Raw genomic sequence first — 22,020 nt, forward strand, 5'->3', positions numbered from 1 at the left:
CTTTCTTCTTTCTTTCTTTCTTTCTTTCTTTCTTCCTTTCTTTATCTTTCTTTTCTTCTTTCTTTCTTTCTTTCTTTCTTTCTTTCTTCCTTCCTTCCTTCCTTTCTTTCATCCTTTCTTCCTTATTTTTTGTCTGTGCTTGTCCTGAGGCTTGAACTCAGGCCTGGGCAATATCCCTTAGCATTTTTGCTCAAGGCTTTCTCTTTACCGCTTAAGTGACAGCTCCATTTCTGGCTTTGTTTGTTGTTTGTGTGTGATTGGAGATTAATGTCCCATAGACTTTCTTGCCTAGACTGGCTTCAAACCATGATCCTCAGATCTCAGTCACTTGAGTAGCTAAAATTACAGGCACAAGCCACTGGTTCCTAGCTCCTGCTATATTTTTAAAGTCATTAAAATGTGCCAGGCACCTGTGGGTCTTGTTTGGAATCCCAGTTACTCAATAGGCTGAGACCTGGAGGATCTCCATTGGAAGTCAGCTTAAGCAGAAAAGTCTTTGATTCTCCTTCTCTAGTTAACCAGCAAAATGACAAATTGAGGTGTGGCTCAATTGATACAGAACAAGCCATGAGCCAAACAAGAGGCCCTGAATTCAAACCCAATTTGACCACAAAAATAGTCATAAGAATAATCATTGTTTATTTCTTAACTTGAACTTGTATTGCCATTTTATGTACTCATCAGGATATATTTTATGCTTGAAAATCATTTATTGATATTCTATCATATTTATATGCAACAGAAATACATAGAATGAAACAAATTTATGTTATGTGTATGATCATAAACTCTCAATAATAACATTTGCTTTCAAAATGAGTTATCATTACAAATATAAAATTGATTAAACAACATAAATACATTGCATATTTGAGTAGTACTTAAAAAGTCAGCTTTTACTATATAATTCCTAGTTATATGGATATGCCATTTTTTAAATCCCATGAATAAAAATATCACTTACTGCTAGAAACTGATAGCGATTAGGATCAATTCTATTTCTATTTCTTTTTTTAGAGAAACCTTGTTCACATAAGCATGAAGAAGGAAATAAAAATATCTGTATGGCAATGAAGCTCAAGTCTTTGAATTCCTTCCACTATATATGCCAAAAATCACATAGTAATCTAGCTCCAAAAATTATCTTAATGATCTCACAGCTGACAATTGAATTAGTTCCTCTTTCAGTTTCTTTTAAGGCAATGAGTTGGAAAATACTTGACTGGCAAAGGGATTTGTAACCTAGTATTGCATTCATTCAGTTCTCCAGTATTCAGAAAGACATTGATAACATTTCACCAGGTTTTATCAAATGACTGCTAAAGATAAGTTATTCTTTCACTGGAAGCTCTGTGTTTAACCCAATGAATTCACAGAAGTTTAGAAAGTCAAAATACTATGTACTTTAGTGTAATAAGCCATACTGTCCTTTGTTTAACAAAAAAGAAGGAGAAAGGAAGGAAGGAACTAAAGAAAGAAAACTTCTTTGTATCAAAGTTTACATTCATGGTGGAGAACTTGCCTGGGTTTACCATATCTTTTGTTACCAATTCAGTAATGGAACATCGCTTCTAGTTCAATTTTCTCTTCAGAGAAAATTGTCATCTTGTTAGTGACAATCAGAAGATGAGGATGGTGAAAGAAGGATCAGGGTGATGAAAGTGTTAAAGCAAAGGAAATGACGGACAATTATGAATGGGATAGGTGAGAAGGGGAGGTAGGATTATAAGCTCCTCTTTAGGCACTTCCCTGAGCATTTGGTTTTAGGAAATGAGCAATCTGGAAATCATGTCCTAATAAACTGTCTTTGTACCACAGCAACAACGGCAGGTTGATCAAGATGCATTGTATTCACAAATTGATGTGTTGATTATATATATAGAATGCATAAAAATGTATATATAATATATTCCAAAGTTCTGTATAATATATAATGAAGTTATTACATATAAAAACTTATGTATAATTAATGCAATATGTAATTATATAACAAATATATTTTATTATATATCATTAATATATTACACATGATATATGACATATAATTATTATTGAATTTTATATGTTATACAATTATATGTTATATATAACTTTGGAATGTATCTGTTGATACATATTACACGTTATATAATCTAATACATATGCCTTATATATGTCTGTGTGCCTGTATGTATGTGTAGCAGGTTGAGTTTACGTGAAACATGTCCATTACAGAACAATAACTTTGAAAGATATCAGTCCGGATCAACCCTGTTGGACCAAAACCCATGGAATACTCTGGCCACACAGCCCTTGCAAAACCAATATGCACCTTGGCCAAATGTATCCCAAGCTGATGGCTAGGGCCTAATTCACTTGCTCTTCTATCTGGGCCTCACTGGTGGATGGGTAGTGCAAACAGAAAGGAGTAATTGTTTAAAGAACATCTCTCTGATAGGGCAGAGCTGCTTTATAAAGTTTGTAGTTCCCAGAACCTTCATCAACAAAGAAACACAGTAGAAGGATGATGGTGGTTGAGGAGAGGTACTTTCGTCACGATGTTTCACAGCTTCTGGCTTTCTTCTCTCACCATAGGGCTCTTCCACCTGTCCTCTGAACAGCAGGACACAGAAGTTAGAGAAGGACTTTAAAAGTCTGGCTTAAGTGTTCTTCCAAGCTAAGGCTCCCTCCCTGCTGCTTGTGGCAATGTCCTGGACCCTTTTTATAACAAGAAGCATGCGGGGGAGCATTTTTGAAGTTAAATAAGAGCAAGCCAAGAGGCAAGTTGAAGAAGGTTAATGACAACTTTCTGATCTCTTGAAAACTCTCTGACATTTAAAATCCTTACATTCCAAGCCAATCCTACAGACTTCTCCTTGATAAAATAGAATTCATTAAAAGGTATTACAAATAACTTTTTAAAATTACATATTGCTTGAACTGCCTCAGGAATGGTTGTAAGAACTTTGCATATATTAAACCATTCACTCTGCATAACTATTCTTTGAGAAATACTGTAGATGAACTGCATATTACAGAAGAGAACGATGAAGCATTCAGAGATCAGTGACTGTTGTAAAATTACATCAAGCACAGAGTTCCTGAGTTTGTTTACTTATAGTTCCAGTTTGGTTTGGTTTGAGCTCCTATGCTGGAGCTTGAATTCAAGGCTGTGCGCTATCTCATCTGTGTTTTTTTGTTTTGTTTTATTTTTTCTCAGGCTACCATTTGAGCCCCACCTCTACTCTTGGCGTTTTTTTTTCTGGTTAATCAGAGATATGAAACGCATTGTATTCATAAACTGCATTATATTCATAAACTGCTTCATTAAATGGCAACAAATTTCATACATTTCCTACAAAATTAAGAAAAGCTAAGAAAAGGGTAGGTTTTGAAGGATGGTTGAAAATGTTGAGAGAAGTAACATTGATCAAACTCATAAGCTGCTCTATTGAATGGTAACTCCTTTGTACAAATACTTAGAGATAATTTAAATATTTTTTTAATTGGAGATATAAATCTTTCAGATTTGTCTGCTCCAGATGGCTTTGAACTGCGATTCTCAGACCTCAGTTTCCCAATCAGCTAGAATGAAAGTACCTGGCTCAGAGTTCCTGAATGTAAAATCTAAGAGAATCTAAGCGGTAAGACTAACACAATTTGTCTGGCTTTATTCCATCAACATTTTCTTAGACTTATAATGCCTATTTCATTTTCTTAAAAAAAATGACAAAATAACCTAAGGTAAAAAGGGAAAACTATGTAGAAGTGACTTTGACACAACTTTAAACCATATGTGAGGACAGAAGGTGGAAATTAGAATCAAGAAGAGCGAAGAAATGCCCAGAAGATGTTGGAGGGTACAGATCTTTCTGGAATTGGTCTGACAACAATTAGATTTAAATGTCAGATGCAGGCTTGGAGCTGCAGTTACACTGGTACAGAGGGAAGGGGGGTCCTTTTGTTGTTTCAAGCTACTAAGGAAGACAGAGGTGGTTGCTGGGTCAGTGATGGATTTACAAATGAAGGAGAAATCTCACTGAGCTCACTGTGTAGTAAGAATGGAGATGAGACAGGATAGAGCAGGATTTAGTAATCAAATAGCACACACTGATTTTTTTTTTCTGGTCTTGGGGCTTGAACTCTGGGCTTGGGCCTAGGCCTGTCTCTGAACCTCTTTGAGCTCAAGGCTAGTACTCTACCACTTAAGCCACAGCACCTCTTCCGGCTTTTACTGATCAGTTGGAAATAAGAGTCTCATGAATTTTATGCTAACCATGATCTTCAAATCTCAGCCTTCTGAGTAGCTAGGATGATAGGCATGAACCTAGCTAGCATACACTGATTTAAAAGTACAAGTTGGGCTGGATGCTGCTAGCTCAGACCTGTAATCCTAGCCATTCAGGAAGCTGAGATCTAAGTATCATGCTTTGATGTCTACCAAGATAGACAAATCTTAGAGATTTTTATCTTCAACTGATCAGCAAAAAGCAGCAAGTGGAGAAGTGGCTCAAATTGTAGAGTGTCAGCGTTGAGCAAAAAAACCAAGCAAAAATAGTACAAGTTTGAGCCCCAAATTGGAAAAAATTCAAGTTGGGATATAATTTTAATGAACCATCAAAGCATCATCTGTTGTAATTAATTAATTTGAACTTTAATTATATATATGATACATACATATGTATATATACATGTGTATATAACATATATGCACAACTTACATCTCTAGAATTTAGGGACATATCATTGTATATGTTTAAGGTATTTATACATAATTTTATAATTCTTGATGCACAAACTTCTAAAAAAGTTAATTTTATCACCAGAATGGTGAAAATCTTGTATTTCTCCCCATTGTTGGCCTCTGCCTTTAAACAGGTCATCAATGGAGTGATTCCCCAATTTAAGAAATGCTGGTAAAGTTGTGTGCTGGTGGTCTCACCTATGATCCTATCTACTTGGAGACTGAGAACTGGAAGACAGAGATTCAAAACCAACCCCGTCAGAAAAATCTGTGTGACTCCATCAACACTGGACCAGCAAAAAGTAGTACTGGAGGCATGGGTCAAATGCTAACTGTGAGCAAGCAAGCCAAATTCAGTAAGCCCCTGAGTTCAAACCCATCATGGGCAAAACAAAAAAGATGAAAAAGGAAGAATTGCTAATAAAGATGATGGGTTAAATATTAAAGCTCTTAATGCACTCCTCTGAATGTCTTTTGTTAATATACCTTCCAACATCAGCTTCTCCTCCCCTTTGGTTTGTCTTGCGATTTTCTTTTTTCATAAATTGAGAGCTAAGTGAATTTTGGTTAAGAAAAACCTTAATACATCAAACCTTACTATATTTCTTGATATAAATATATCAAAATATGTTAATAATGCAGCTCAAAAAATGGGAAGAAGATCTTGCTTTAGAAACTCAGAGAGCAATAATAAATTAATTTTTTAGATGCAAGGAGAACAGGGAAGCCAAAATGAAATATTTTTAGATCAAGTCCCAAGGCATTCTAAATTGCAAAGCTGTTCCCTTGGGAGGCTTTAACTCCTCGGTTATTTCCTGAGTTACAAATAGAGCCAACTTGAGAGCATCAACAAGACCCTAAATTATGAAAAGGAAAACTTTATGATTCAGATAGTAGGAAATTCAACCACAGTCATAACTCTGCTAAAGCTAATATTTGCTGATAAGATATTGGTAGGGAATATATCTGAGAGCTACTGCAGATGGCTAGCAAGGGGGAAGAGCGGCTTTGAGAAGGTGCAGCAGAAGAATATTCCAATAAGGCTAAGGCAGGATGTTGACTTTCAAGCTTGGCTTCTGTGTGCTATCTGTAGCTCATTTTGTGCTATATTAGTATACAGAGGATGCATGCTTGTTTGTGTTGAAAGAATGGGATATATTCAGAAAAAGTAGACACAGATTCATGCAGGGTGAGGGGCCTGAAAAGAAGAGAATAGCTGACACTCAACGAGGAAGTGAATTCAGTGCCAACTGAGTCACAAATTCATTTACCCAGTGATGATCTATGTTGTCTATCATGCCCCAATTCGGGCAAGGAGAATTTCTCAATCCCACAAGCACAAGGGGCCTTGATGAGAATGAAAGGGACATCTCCACACTCAGCACAGCCCTGTGAGGTGTAGGAAGAAGGCAGTTCAGATCATGGGAGACAGTGAAGGAAACTAAAGGGACTTGTACAGGAAGATAGCTCCACCAAGAGGTAGATGTCACTTTTATAAAAGGGAGGTTAACATGCCTGACAGTGGCAGGAAAGAGGAAATCTAATTCTTGCCTGCTAGCAGAGGTAAAGCACAGGATAGCCAATCATAATTATGCAAAAAAAAAAAAGCTAGGCAGGTAGGCAGAGAAATATTGCTGAAAAAAACCACACAAAATAAATGAGCTAGTTTATTTTCAATCTTCAAGCCATTCTGTAAATCTAGGGAATGTCTGAGAACATTTTGCTAGTTTTCTACAGAGGCAGAATCAAGTCGAAAACAAAAATAGCAATGAAAGCCATCAGAAGATTCAAGGCCATACTTCAAGGTTCTTATGGGTCTTATGTTATTAGACAAATAACAGAAGAACAGAACAATAAAAGACATCACATTCATAGACAGAATAAGTATAAATCTACAGTCTCCATTTAACAAGCAGTTACTAAGCACCTACTAAGAGCCAGGTACTCTGTGGGCTTCAGGGATAAGATGTTGAACAGATAGACACTGTACCTCTACCTTTGGCTTGATAGGAGCAACCATGCATTAAGCAAAGTGACACATCACTGGTATTTGATGAGAAATTGATCGTAGATGACTGCCATACTGGCTTGTACAGATGGCTAAGGCCAGCCTACTCAAATGCAGTCTAGTAATAGGCATTTCCAGAGAAGTAGAAACCTACAGCTAACAAGTAAGAAAGAATTCAGGGACACACTGTGAATACAGAAAGAAGTTGGGAATGCATGAAAGACAATTGTGCAGGCTCTGGGATACAGATTGGCTTTTACTATGAAGAACATAGTGAAAGCCAGCCTGGCCTAATCAAGGTGAATGATGGCACAGGTAAGCCCTATAAAGCAGTGACAGACATATGTCATTAAGAAGTTGGCTTTTTCCCCTAGATGTAATGAAGGGATCCTTAGAATAGATTTAAGTAGAGGCATGTTCTGATCTGGCTTATACTTTTGAGGAACAGTGTACTGGATTTTCTTTGGAGAATGGACAGTGGCAGCATCAGAGCCAGGATGGAGTGGTGAGCAGATTATTGTGTCCTTCAGCCCGAAGAGGGCTGTCATATATCAAAAAAGACTCTGAGAGTGTGCCGTGGAGGAAGGGTAACCACTGAGAGAGGAAGGAGGCATTAATGACAGTTTCAAAGCTGACATTTTCAACAATTTTGGTAACTAAACGGGGAAAAAATGAGGTATCTTTTTTGTTGTTGATGTTGGATTCTTTTTTGATTGTTCTTTGTTTTATGGCAGAAAGACTCACTAATATATTTGCATATATTTACTGATATCCATCGGATGCTATGATATTTCAAATTTTTATTTTTATTATTTTTCATATCTTTATTGTAAAGGTGCTAAATGGGAAGGGCACAGTTACATAAGTAATGTAATGAGTACATTTCTTTTAAATACACCCTCATTTTCTCCCTCTTAACCCACCCTACTCCCTGCCCTCCCAAGTTGTAAAGTGCATTTCCAACATAGTGTCTAGTGAGTATCATTGTTTTTTTTTTGAGGCCACAAACATTAGCAGTAATTTATTCTGTTGTAATGAACCTTGATATATAATAAATTTATTTTGTGTTTGATGAAGCATAATATATACTAAAGAATCAGAACTATTAGCAATTAGGAAAAAAAGTTAAAAAATTTACAACGTAATCTAACATCTTAAATATTCTTTAAGTATTAATATACCCCGTAAAACTTTGAAATAGTATGCTAAAAACCTGTCTTGATATCATCTAAGAAAGCCTTAAGTAAAAAATCTGTCTACCTCTGACACCCCCATTTCACTAACCCAGCAGGACATTAACTCCACCTGTACAGGCACTAACAGCAGTTGAATATAGCAGTTTTATCACATAGAGAAAAGTATATTTTTTTCTAAGTAGTAAAATCAATGTTTATTTCTTCCTTGCTACTGAAAAATATCAGAAGCATCTATTCCCTTGGTTTTCAAAACATAAAAAGTATCCTTTTTAATTCAGCTATGATGAATCCATGACCTCACTTTGCTTCCATAATGTCTGCTGTTCTAGAAAGCTATGAAAGTGAATCACTTTTCATACTGTCAAACTGATACCATTTCTAAACCTCCACAATTCAATGTGGGAAGTACAAACTTACAGAAAAGTGGAATCAGTTCACTAGCACCCAATTTTCCACTTTCAGTCATAGTGAGTATCATTGTTGCATTGGCTCATCTGTTGTCCTACTGTTTCTGTGATTCCCTTTCCCTTCCACAGATCAGATAAACTTATATACAAGATAAAGGACACAGAAAACTAATATAGAAAAAATAGCAATAACTGCATTCAGCATATAATAAGAACCTCTTGGAGTTCATTTTTATACACTTCATTATATCTGGTCCTATGTACTTAACAATTGGGCTACTGTGATCCACTTTTAAGAATATCATTGACATATGCTAGTAATTACAAATAAGGGAAAACGTGAAACCTATGTTTCATTGGGACTGGCTTGCTTCACTTAATATACTTTTTCCCAAGTCTTTCCATTTCCTTATGAATGAGGCAATGCCATTATTTCTGATAGAAGAATAGAACTTGAATATATATGCATAGAAAACTTAAGTTAGATCCTTATATATCATCCTGCACCAGAATCAATTCCAAATAGATCAAAGACCTTGAGGTAAAAGCAGAAAACCTGAAAATATTGCAGGAACGAATTGGGCAAACACTAGAGCTCCTTGGCTCAAGTCAAAATTTCTTGATAAACAAATCAAAGAAAGGTTGGGCAAATGGGATTGCAATAAACTGCAGAGCTTCTGCAGCTAGCAAGATAAATAGAAAGCCCACAGGTTGGGAGAAGATCTTCACTAGCCATACAACAGACAAGGGCCTCATTTCTAAAATATACATAGAGTTCAAAAAATTAAATCCCCCCCAAAACAAATTCCCAAAGAAACAACCACCCCATTAACAAGTGGGTTAAAGTGGGTTAGAGATTTCTCTAAAGAGGAAATAAAAATGGCCAATAGATATATGAAGAAATGCTCAACATCTTTGGCCATGAAAGAAATGTAAATCAAAACAGCATTGAGAGTCCACCTCACTCCAGTTGGAATGGCCATTATCAAGAAATATAATAACAACAGATGCTGGCATGTATGTGGCCAAAAGTAATGCTACTACACTGTTGGTGGGAGTGTAAACTTATTTAGCCACTCTGGAAAGCAGTATGGAGGTTCCTCAAAACACTAAACATAGAGCTCCCCTATGACCCAGTAATCCCACTCCTGGGCATTTACTTAAATAACTACAAACAAGGCCATACTAAAGCTACCAGTACAACCATGTTCATTATAGTATTATTTACCATAGCTAAGATAACGAACCAACCCAGATGACCCTCAGTAGATGAATGGATCAAGAAGATATGGGGGTGGGGGGAGATCGGAAGATGGAAGGAAGAAGGAGGCGTTAACAAGTTCAACAAGAAATGTACTCATTACCTTATTTATGTAATTGTACACCTCGGTATATCACCTTGACAATATTTTTAAAAGAAGATATATTGTATATATACAAATTTTTATGAGCCCACAATTAACATCTGTATTTTGATAATTTCATAATTCACCAAGTCTGGTAATGACCAAATGTCTGCATTTCTGGAAAGCTCTTAAATAATGCCAATGTGCTGAGGATGTAACACACTTTGAATAACCTAACTTTAGGCACTAAAGCTGTGGCTGTCTGAGACAAGTATCCAATCTTCCCACATTCCACTATGTGAGCATATGTACTGATGAGAATGATCTCAGGGATGGGAGCCAGCAATAATGCAGGAGAGAGTAAAGGAAAATGGCAAAATACAGGCAGAAGCACTGGATCTGACACACATGAGGAAGGGTGCTTAATCTTCACACTGTATATAAATGAGAAAAACAATGTAGAAATATGGTTGGCCTTGTATAGCTATGGGAAAGCAAAGAGACCACTGAGGTTATCTATTTTCTCCAGAGTAGATGGCCAAGTTGTCAGTCAGAATGCAAATGGAAGACTAGGAAGGAATGGACAGGGGAATGCAAGAAAAGAAAATGAAATGACTATTGCAGAAGAGAGCAAAATAGCCAGAGATCTGTATCAGGGTTTACAGACTGTGTTGAGGCCCCTTTGTGGTTGGTGGTCAGCTATGAGAAGGGCTTCCAGGTACACTCAGTGGCAGGCATTGAGAAGGTGGGGGATTGGGTTCATCCAGTGTTGGGTAAATCACTGAGCAAGATAGAAGAAGCCTAGGATTAAGGGAATCAAAAGTTGTTGAGTAAGATAAATGAAGATAACAGGCAGGTAGGTAGAGAGCACATGGTAGACATAGAGCACAGGAATTCCATGAGAAAGTGAGCTTGAGTGAAAGAGATTATCCATAACCCAAGTAGAAATGTATGTTGACTGTATTATAGTTGTCATTGTCAATCATCTGAGAAGCCAGACAGATCATCTAGAGGAATCATTTATGTGTGTGTACATGCAAATGGGTGAGTGTGTGCTCACATGTGTACCACTATTGGAGCATGAACTCAGCACGTCACACTGGCTCTTGGCTTTTTCACTTAAAGCTGGTGCTCTACCACTTGATCAACACTTCCCTTTCTAGCTTTATTTGCTGCTTAGAGATAAGAATCTCACAGACTTTTCTACCCTTGTTGCCTTCCAACTGTTGTCCTCAGCTCTCAACGACCTGAGTAGCTAGGATCACAGATATGAGCCACCAGTGGCACTCAAGTCATCTGGTGGGATTTTAACAATATTGGGAATGATGTTGGCTATGATATGAGCTTCTAGATATAAAATATTGAGGCAGGAAGTACACTGTGCCTGGAAATAAGCAGAGTAAATGGCTCTATTACCACTGTGACAGAACACCAATACTGCACTTGCTTCTGTGTTCCAGGAATACATTCCAGTTTAACCCAGTGATACCGAACCATTTTCTGAGAACTTGTGAAGTCTTATTCTATATTTTTAGATCCATAGAGAATGGATTTTGACCTAGCATTTTGGAGCCTAGTTTTAGAATGTATTCTTTCTGCTGACTAACAAAACATAAATATGAGATTGACATAGTACTTTTCAAGCCTGCTATAGAGTCTTGTCTATTTCCAATGACATTGTCTTTTCAGAAATACTCCTCTCTTCCATTCATTATTCAAACTATAGGCAGCTCTGTGGTGTGATTTTATTTCCATCTCAGGTTTACTTTTTCAGTTAAAGCCTGTGAGACAACTTTAATTTTGTATTTTTATCAGGCCTTTTCTACCAGTGTTTGACATGGTAGTTGATGGGCTGGCTTCTAGATTGATAGCCAGTGGTTTGTACAATGTTGTATTCCTAAAAAATACATAATTGGAAGATCAATCAATACAATTGTGTGCACTAGAAAAAAGAATCCAGTGGGCTCAATTGCTTGTCTAGTGGTGTCATTGTCTCAGACACTTTTGTTGTATGAACAGAACAACCCAGCAGGGGTGGGAATACTTGTTCTGAAAACCATATAAGCTCTTCAAAATCATATGATCTTGTCCTGCCAAAGCAACCACAAGAGGAACTTAAAATTCAGTAAGTCTAGGAAGATTTTTTCCTTAGCAAACTGCACATTAATACCAGCAAACACCACAAGCCAATTGGCCCTAGGTAGAAAAAAGAGTTCTCCACTTCTCTCAGAGAGACTATTCTTAGGCAGATTAAAAAAGTGTGCTGAAATCAGAAGGAATGTAACATCTCTGATAGTTGAGGAGAATAGATTTCTTTAAGAGACATTTGCTGCCCAGAGCTGCAGTGAACCACAGAAAAGTGAATATTATTCTATGGAGCCCTCCCAACCCAAGACAATGCCACAAGCTGATTGCATCTTTGAACATTTGAAGGGCAAGCACAGATTTCTACAAGGGGTTTCTCTACCAAAGACTCACTAGGCAAATGTGTACAATGGCATCTTTCTTTTTAGTCATAATCTGGCTTTGGGCACCTCCTTTTGTACACCCTCAGAAAGCCTGGAATGCAAGTGCCCCACTATGAAGCAAAACCATTTCAGGACCAAGCTTCCAGTGGCTCACATCTGTAATACTAGGAGCTTAGGAGGTTAAGATCTGAGGATCACAGTGTGAAGCTAGTACATGCAGGAAAGCCTGTGAGATTATTATCTCCAATTAATCAACCAAAATAGCCAGAAATGAAGGTATTGCTCAAGTGGTAGAGCACCTTGAATGAAAAATCCAAACAACAGTGTGAGGACTTGAGTTCAATCCCCAATATTGGTGCTTGTAGGTAAACACACACACACACACACACACACACACACACACACACACACACACACACAGGGCCATTTTAGAAGCAATTAGCCCTGAGGTAAATAAGATAAAAGAATCTTTTAGATAAGAGTGATCAAAGTCAGTCCTTTCCAGGAATCAACTGCATTCTCCTTGGCCTTTGCTTCTGTTTAGGGTATTTAATGCCACTGGAAGGGGTGGTGGTAGGCAGGTAAGTATTTGCCTCTCCCTTGCCTAATTGTCTTCTTACAGCTGCTTTTGGCTTATGAGACAACCTTAAGAAACCACCTAGAATAACGCATTCACAGTGTTTTTTTGCCACCTGACTCCTTCCTTCCTCCAACACTGAACAGTTTTATAATGCAGCTTCTTGATTTCTTCCTTACACATGGCAAAGAAGTGAGCAAGATGAAATTAAAACTGTTTCAAAGAACACACCATTTTAATCTCATTCAATAGATTATCCTGACATATTTACTCTCAACCATTTCTGTCTTTGAATCATCCATAGAAAAGTATAAATTAAAATTGCAAATTAAAAGCAGAGGGTCTGGGGAGCTCCATATCTTTTTGAAGAATGGTGTAAGTCAGCCACAGGCTCCCCAAGTGAGCATCAGGGGAGTAAAGGCTCCAGTTCTGCAGAAATTACAGCCCATGGATTTCCCTCCAAACACCTTCCCACATATAATGTATGGGAACCCAGAATCTCAGAGACTGGATAAACCTCAAAGGTCATTCCTCTTTCTCCATCACTGTGCATAAAAAAACACTCTCTCCTTTTCAGCTCAGGCAAAACTTATCCAGAACTTCTAAAGGGCTGATGTATTTACGAAACCAGCCAGCATACTGAAATTGATTAGCTTGTATTCTATCTGCAGGGATTTTGTGCAACACACAGGTTAAGAGAATAAGTATTTTATAAGTATATGAGTTCTACTACCCTATATGACCAAGCCATACCATTCTTGGGCATTTATTCAAAAGACTGCAAGGATACAATAAAGACACTTGTACACCCATGTGCCTTGCTGCACTATTCACCATAGTTAAATTATGGCAACTACACAGTGCCCTACAAAGGATAAGTGATCTGAAAAATTTGGGACACACACACACACACATAGTGGAATTTTACTCATCTTTCAGAAAGAAAAATACTGTGGTACTCATAGGGAAATGGATAACCCTGGAAAAATTATTCAGAGAAACAAAGGATGCATGTTTTCTCTCATAAATGGAAGTTCAATCTAAATTATAAAACTATATGAAAATATAAAAAGGGTCCATATGCATACATACATAAGCAAAGTGGCTGGGGTGTGGCAAATGCAGAATGAGGGAAGGCAGAGGAAGCTAAATGAATAGAGCTATAATGTGTAAAAACTAAGGGGAAACAATGATGCAAAGGTTGACATTGATTAAGATGAATTATACTCATAAACTGATATGTTGAATTAGAACCTTTTTGGGTAACTAGTATAGTAACATTTTTTAATGTAGTATATGAGTTCCAGCCACTTGTCTGTAATTTACTAACATTCTCGATTTTTCTGAGCCTTTAGCTTTCTCACTTCTAAGATGGAAAATAATTATCCAAAGATCACAGACTCTGGTGAATATTTAAATACATCATCCTTTTAAATATTATTGTTAGAGTTGTGGATCACAAATATTTACTATTACATTTCTGTATTGATTCAAAACTAAAAGTGATACCCCAAATAGTATGATGACTTTTTTTAATTTCCCCTGATGCTCATTTTCTAGCCTACACATAGGCATTTACAAAGTTGAAAAATCAAGTTGGACACCCATTATTTGAATCCTGGCCCACTGACAAGGCTGTCTTAAGTTTAGAAGAGACACTGTATGGGCTCCAGTCACTAAGCCTTAGTGTTCCACAAAGGGGTCATTCACTCATCCTGTGCCCTCCTGAATAGATCCCACAGCTGAAGAATGCCATATTTGAGTTTTAAAGGTAAATTTCTCATTAAAAAGACAGATGGGCCGGGACAGATTGGGGAGGGAGGCTGCAGATGAAGTCTTCACCATTTATTCAAGCACTTCTCCTGTAGACTGTCAACTTGCTGCCTGTTTAAAAATATATGTTATGTATTTTTAATAAGCCAATCATCTTTGCTGGAATCGTGGCTTATTTTATATAGTTTATGCAAAAATATCTCCCCTTAAAAAAATAAAATAGAAGGCAGCCAGCAAACCTCATTCCTTGTGCCACAAAAGGACCAGGGAGAATTGTTCCCTAAGGGCAGTAAAGTCACAGGGTTAACTTTCGCAGATGTTTCCCACTCAGGCCTGGGAACTGCTGTAATTTAAGTCACCTCGATTTCTGCACCTCGCTGGCTAACTTGGGGGAGGAAGAGTGTCTACTCAGCTCTTGACTTCTCAGGGTTGCTGAGAATTGCCTGAACCAGAAGAACTGGAAGCAAGATCTCAGGCTGGATTTCTCCAACCTGCTCATGCCAGTCACATGTTGAGAGAGGAGGGTGTGGGGCCACTGTAAACCGTATGTGTCAAATGCCAAGAAGGGCTGAACTTGGGCAGAGCTCTTGCAAGAGGCCCTTTCCAGAGACACTTGATCACCTGAGGCTTTGAGAAACAATGGCAGAAAACCAATTTTTTTTCTCCCCTAAAATAAGTGCTGAATTTTCTTATCATGGATTAAAATAAATAAATGAATTGAAAAATGAAGAAGGAAAAGAGGGACAAAGGACAGAAAGAAGGAGCTAGGGAGGGGGAGGAAGAGAAGGAAGGAAGAAGAAAGAAAGAAAGAAAGAGAGAGAGAGAAAGAAAAAGAAAGAAAGAAAGAAAAAAAGAAAGGAAGGGAGGGAGGAAAGTGGGTGCGTTGTAAAAGAGGGAAGCAGAAAGGAGAGTGGCTACCAAGAAAGAAGAGGAGGAAAAAAAATGTTTAAATGGACTGAAAATACAGAATTTACACTTCACAGCTGATGCACCATCCTAATTATGTTCTACTCAGGTGAATATTGAGAATAATTATGCACAACCCAAACACACAGTGACTACAGATTCCTGCTCTTTCTGGAAAATTCTTGTGTAGCACTTCTGTACTTGGCACCCCAAAGGTGGACTATTCTGAGACCCTGACCTCACTGGCTCTTCCACTGGTCCATCTGTGCCTTCCTCACTCACACCTCACATAGCATGAGCCCTACTGAGGCCATATATCCCAAGAGAAGAGGCTCCCTCTATTCAAATTAACCACTGTGGGAAAGCAAAGCAGAGTCTGGTTAAGTTAAGCCCTAGGGGATTCCAGCCGAGTGGAGAATTACTCCTGTCTCAGTTCATTATAATGAATAATAAAGAGATACTTCCACGTGCTTTGCAGTAAATTATTCATCCGGTGCACTGAAGAATCAGAGCAGTAATACATAAGGGAGACAACCTTCATGTCTGGGTTCAGATAAATACCCAGGCAGAAGCATTGCCAAATACCCTCTCTTCCTCTCATTAAAGGACAAAGGTCAGGAACTCTAGAAAGAAGAAGCTTACAGCAGACAGATCTTCCTTCTCCTTCCTTGCTCTCTGTGTGCCAGCCCTCTGCGATGTTGAGGCTGTTTGTAAGGTATTTGACATCTTAGTGTCGCTCCAAAGTCGCTTGGAGCAACCTGAGTTCTCAGGTGGGACCTTGGTTTGTTTTCTTTGGCAATATGAGGGGGTAATTAGGAAGGAAAGTCTCTCCCATGACTTTCCACCATTCCTTCCTACCCTAGCTCCATGGATTCCTAAAGGACACACATTTGTATCTTGGTTCTCTTCTGCTATCTCTTAACTGATTCTACTGTCATTCTTAATTTATTTACACTGACAATAGGAGATTTGGAAAAAACCCTTACTGAAACTTTTATCATCCCTTCCTTTCAGGGGTGAATGGATATGGGGAATGAGGTATTTGGGAATCATAAACCTTATCCCCCTATGAGGTAAAAGACTTCATTCTTCCTAGGCCTTCAAGAATATGTCTTGATTGCCATTTGTCCTAGGAGTTCTCTAAATCACTGATGGTTATTATAAATAAGGGTAGTGTTATGAGGCTTAAATGGTATAGTTTGCCTAAAATGCTTGACTCAAATGGTGCTTAGTCATCATTTGGCACCACTCCCTGGAAGCTGAGGTCTTCCTTGTTGACACTATGGATGTCTGGTTGTTCAGTTCTCATTTTATTCTGGCCTTGAGGGATATGGGCAATGCTTAGAAAAGATGAGCAAAACCAAACAAATAAGAAAAGCGTGATGATGGTGGGGATGACAAAACAGTGGAGCATGTGACAAAAAACAGGTCAAGGAGAGGTCAATGTCCACAGTGCACTGGGTAACACATATAAGGTAATATCTCTCTTAGTATATTTAACACCCAGGAAAGAAACCAAGAATTCGACCAGGAGTTCTAGATGCAATCCTAGATGACCAAAAGGTAGGTACTGAGCTCATTAGTTAAATGTGGGATGATTAGCTGCATCTACCCTCCCACTGATGTTAGTAGGGAAAGGAGAAGAGGAACCGGATTTCAAGAGGGAAAGAACTTCTGAGAGTTTCAGGTAGAAGCACACTCCTCTTTAGTCTTTGGAATTAGAAAGTAGGCTTCTGACAAGACATCAGTAACCATTTAGGCCTACACGTCACCTTATGATGACTTGTCAAAATAGCAGTATGCTTTTAGAGGCAGAGTTGAGGACAGGACAAGAATTGACCAGCTAACTAGCCCCATGAGTTGAATGGATAGTAGTTTCTGTAGCTCTGTACTCGATCTAATCTCTTCTCTCCTTTCCCTTTTTTCCTCCCTGCATTTCAATTAGCAGTTTACCTTGAAGCTTCCTTTGTCTATGCTGCCCACAACTCTACACCTTTCCAATTGACCAGTATTATGAAAACCTACCTTGTGAGCTTATAGCCAGTTTATGAGCAAAGAGACTTCTTCAGTGTTAAGATACAGCAGGCAACCTCTGACTAAACTACACAATAAGTTAGGCCAGGAGGTTTTCCCTTGAAGGAATCTAATTAAGAACAAAGCAAATGTGCATTAACATTCCCCTCCAGGCATCTCATTTACCTCTGAAGATATTTTATTGTTGTAAATCCAAAACAGAAACCTTAGTGTTAGGGCAGAAAGGAGAACAGAAAGTGCAGAGGATGTGATTTTGCTGTGTGTAGAAGGGCAATGTAAGGAATGGAAATTCAAACCCCTCTGAAACAAGAAGCATTTGAAGTTTCTGTTCACCAGGCAAGGCGAACAGATGGTATGGGAGGGATCCTGGCCTCACCATTCAAGTTGGACATTTTGGCGGAGTGAATGGCCCCAATGAATAATCAAATATATTTTGTTCTATGTTTTTTTTTTAAAATAAAAAATAGGTCAGTTTTACTTTCTGATCTCTTCACAAAGAAGGAATGTTATACACAGTTCAACTATACACTCCAGAGACCCCAAATGGCGTAGCTCTTCTCTTCTGAATTGAATTTTAAATACTCCTTTGGTTACTTCAAAGAGCGACAATGGTTGCTTTTCCACAAAGATTTATTAAATTGTTAAGATCATAATATGTAGGTGATTCAGTGACTTATTGAAAGCAGTGGATTAAAGTGACAAGGAATTCATTCTAATATGGAATAGAGTTGTTGGATTTTTTCTTTCCTTTTTTTTATTTAAAGAACTCCTTACACCAATATAACTTCCATCTTTATTGCCCACCTGTTCCTAGTTCTAACCTCAATACATATTAAGTCCAGTGCTTCATCCATTACCATTCATTTAAGATGAAGAAAACTTTTAAGTTATCATTTTGAGGTTAAACATTTTCACTATCACTGTTTTTAAACAAGTTATGATAACATTTTCTTCTTCAATTAAGACGGTCCTTATCTGCAGTGAAAAAGTGTCTTCTATAGGATGGAAAGCCAGCCTTAAAAGGTAAAACACAAGAGGAAGCAAGTAGAAGTTATAATGTAGTAGTTTACTGTTGACCATGCTTATAATTGCAAGCACATATAAGTGTTTATTTCAATACTCTGCATATAGGAGAGAGTTTATCTCAACAATTTACACCCAAAAACCCCAAAACAAAACAAAACAAAAAGAAAAGCTTAGAGGTACATAGACATACTCATATACTCTCATATAAAATAGCTCTAATTAGACCTTTATCTCTCCCAACATAAACCTCAGTTGTATATTAAGTCCATAACTGAGTAAAGACACATAAACATTTGTACTCAACATTACATTTCTGGTTGTAGCCGGGGCAATTAGGCAGAAAATCTAGTTTGGAAAGAAGGAATTAAAACTATCTCTCTGAAGAAGTAACTTATACATAAGAAATTTGAAGGAATCTACCAAGGGGGTGGGGAGAGGAATCTATGTGAATAAGAAAGCAAGTCCATTAAGTTTGTGGAACAAAGGATTTGCACATAAATAAAAATTACAGCTGGGAACTGGAGGTTCATACCTCTAATCCAGGCTACTCAGGAAGCTGAGATCTGAGGATACCAGCTGGAAGTCAACTCAGACAAGAAGTCCATGAGACTCCTATCTCCAATTAACTACCAAAAGAGCCAGAAGTGGAACTATGGCTCAAATGACAGAGCACTAGCCTTGAGCCAAGAAGCTCAGGGCTAGTGTTCAAGCCCCAGGACAAGAACTGAAACAAAAACACCAAAAAGAAAAAATATTAACCAACAAACAATAACTAAACCAAACAAGCATTTTTATACATTAAACAATTGTGCTTCCATAAAAATCTGAAAATAAAATTAGGAAAATATTTCTATTTATAATAGCATTAATGAATAAAATGGTTTAAAGTAATATTGAAAAAGAGGGTAAAACTTACTCTGTAAAGGTAAATTTATTTAATGACATGAACTAAAAATGCCTATGTAGATAGATATTCAATGTTCAAGAATAAGAAAATTAAGCTAGATTCAGGCCTACAATATTAGATACTCAGGATACAGAGATCAGCAAGACTGTATAAAGAGGCCAGCTTGGACTATATGTTAATAAGACCCTATCTCATTAGATAAAGCTTGACATTGTGATGTTTGCCCATCCTCTCAACTATAGTGGAAAGCTAGAATAGGAAGACTGCAATCAGGATCTGCCTAGGCAAAAAACAAGACCCTTTATCAAAAATAATCAGAGCAAAAGGGGATGGAGACATGTCCCAAGTGGTAGACTTCCAGTGGAGTAAATGTAAAGTTCTCAGTACAAACCTAGGACTCCCAAAAACAAAACCAAAAACTAAGTAACACAAAATGATAGTACTCTGTTAACTGATCTACAGATTCAGTAAAATCCCCATCAAAAGTTCAACCAATTTCTTTGCAAAAGCTAATAAGCTGATCCTGAAATTCATATAGAAATTCAAAAGAATAAAAATAACCACACAAACTTAGAAAAGGAAAAGAGATGGAGGACTCACATTATTCAATTCAAAACAGTATTGAAGGTGGCAGATATTTACAAAATGTTTAATGTATAGATAGATAAATGGCATTAAATTAAGAGTTCAGCAATTATGTTTAGGCTGAACTGATTTTTTCAAATAATAGTACCAATGCAAGGAAATGGGGAAGAATAATTGAAATTGGGGAAAAAAACTGAAACAGAAGAAAGAAAATAATGACATGATCATTTACAAAGAAAATCTGAAGGATGTGATGAGAAAAATTCTTAGAACTAGTATGCAAATACAGCAAGGTTGCAGGATACCTAGTTATTGAACAAAAAATAAATCACTTTCTCACGTGCTCCCAGGAGCAAATACAAATTTAAATTATACTACAATTTATATTAGAGCCACCAACTGAAGTGCTTATCTATGATAACGAAATGCATACACGACTGATAGGATGACTGCAGCATGTATGAAAGACGTTCCAGGATAACTAAACAGATCAACTACTTTCTATGTGGCCATGAAAAGACTCGATATTACCAAAACATTTCAGCTCTTCCCACCTTGATCCAAAGAGTCAATGTAATCCCAACCAAAATCTCAGAAAGTAATTTTGTAGGTAACAAACCAATTCTGAAATTCTATGAAGAGAAAGCCTTGAAAAAGTGTAGTGAGGGCACCAGGCCCTGAGTTCAAGCCCCAAATAGACACATACACACACACACACACACACACACACACACACACACACACAATGAGAATGCAATACACAAAAAATGGTCTTTTTTTTTAAAGTTGCTTGGAAGGGTAAGAATTTCCCATGTCAAAAACAAAGAATTCACTAGTGCACTTTGAGACATAAACACACACACAGATATATCCTATCATAAACATTAACTAGAAATGGATCACAGGTCAAAAGACAGTTCAAATTTCTGAAACTTCTAGAAACAAAAAAGAAAAATAGAGATGGACTTGAGTTTGGTGATCACTTTTTCTATAAAATACCCAAACCATGAAATAAATGTGATTAAAATATTAAAAAATCTGTTCTATGAAATAGATTGTAGGTACTGCACAGAAAAACCATGGACTGAGAAAGATTGTTTGAAAAGAACTACCTGATGAAAAGATTATGATTAAAGTATGCAGGAACTTTATAGTCAACAATAAGAAAACAAATGATAAATTCACAAAAGTGGGATAATGATTTTAAATGCGGCATCTCACCAAAGATGGCATGCAGATCCCAAGTAAGTATTTAAGTAGATGTTCGAAGTCACAGAGGATCAGAGAGATGCAAAATGCAACAGCAATGAGAAAACACCACATGTTTCACATGAGCAAAATCCAGAATACTAACATGAAATACTGACACGGATGAGGGGAAATAGAAACTCTTGTTCCTTGCTGGTGGAAATGGAAAATGTATATTCATTCCTCTTTTCCTGGAAGGTCCACTTCAGCCATTTCAGTTATCTGTGTTCAAACACAGTTTAAATTATGAGTAGATCAAGAAAATGTATATGTATATATATAAGTGTGTGTAATATAAAAATTAATAAGTATGTTATATGTGTATAACATATAAATATAAAAGTAATAAAAACTATATATGTATGTATATATATGATACATATTATGAAATTTTATTCTTCCATCATGAAGAATGCTATTATGTCACTTGCAAGGAAATGGATAGACCTGGAAAAAGTATGTTAAGTGGAGTAAGTCAGGTCCAGAGACACAAATGGCGCATGTTTACTGTCATACATGGAAGTTAGAACTACATTATAAATATATAAACATATTTACAGGACCATATGGATATATACATAGAAGTGACCAAAGGTGTCACTTCTTTGACAAAGTGAATACAAGGAAGTTGGAACATACGTTGAGGTGGGGGGGGGGTCAAGGGAGGACAGGCAAAGGAATAGAGAGAGTAATGGTTAGTGCATACATAATATTCAATGTACATATATAAAAATGGAACTAGGTAACTTGAGGGGATGGGTAGAGTTGGGATAGGTGGGGAGAGGGAGAATGATAGAAGGAGTGATGTTGATCAGG

The 22,020-nt window shown here is 37.2% G+C and overlaps 1 protein-coding gene across 4 annotated transcripts in view; it reads right to left on the reverse strand.

Annotated features, from left to right (window-relative positions):
- Window positions 1–22,020, reverse strand: part of Opcml (opioid binding protein/cell adhesion molecule-like) — a 1,175,213-nt gene that overhangs the window by 258,787 nt on the left and 894,406 nt on the right. The window lies entirely within an intron of this gene.

The sequence above is a fragment of the Dipodomys ordii genome, unplaced genomic scaffold (genome assembly GCF_000151885.1).
Source record: "Dipodomys ordii isolate 6190 unplaced genomic scaffold, Dord_2.0 Scaffold10, whole genome shotgun sequence".
NCBI lineage: Eukaryota > Metazoa > Chordata > Mammalia > Rodentia > Heteromyidae > Dipodomys > Dipodomys ordii.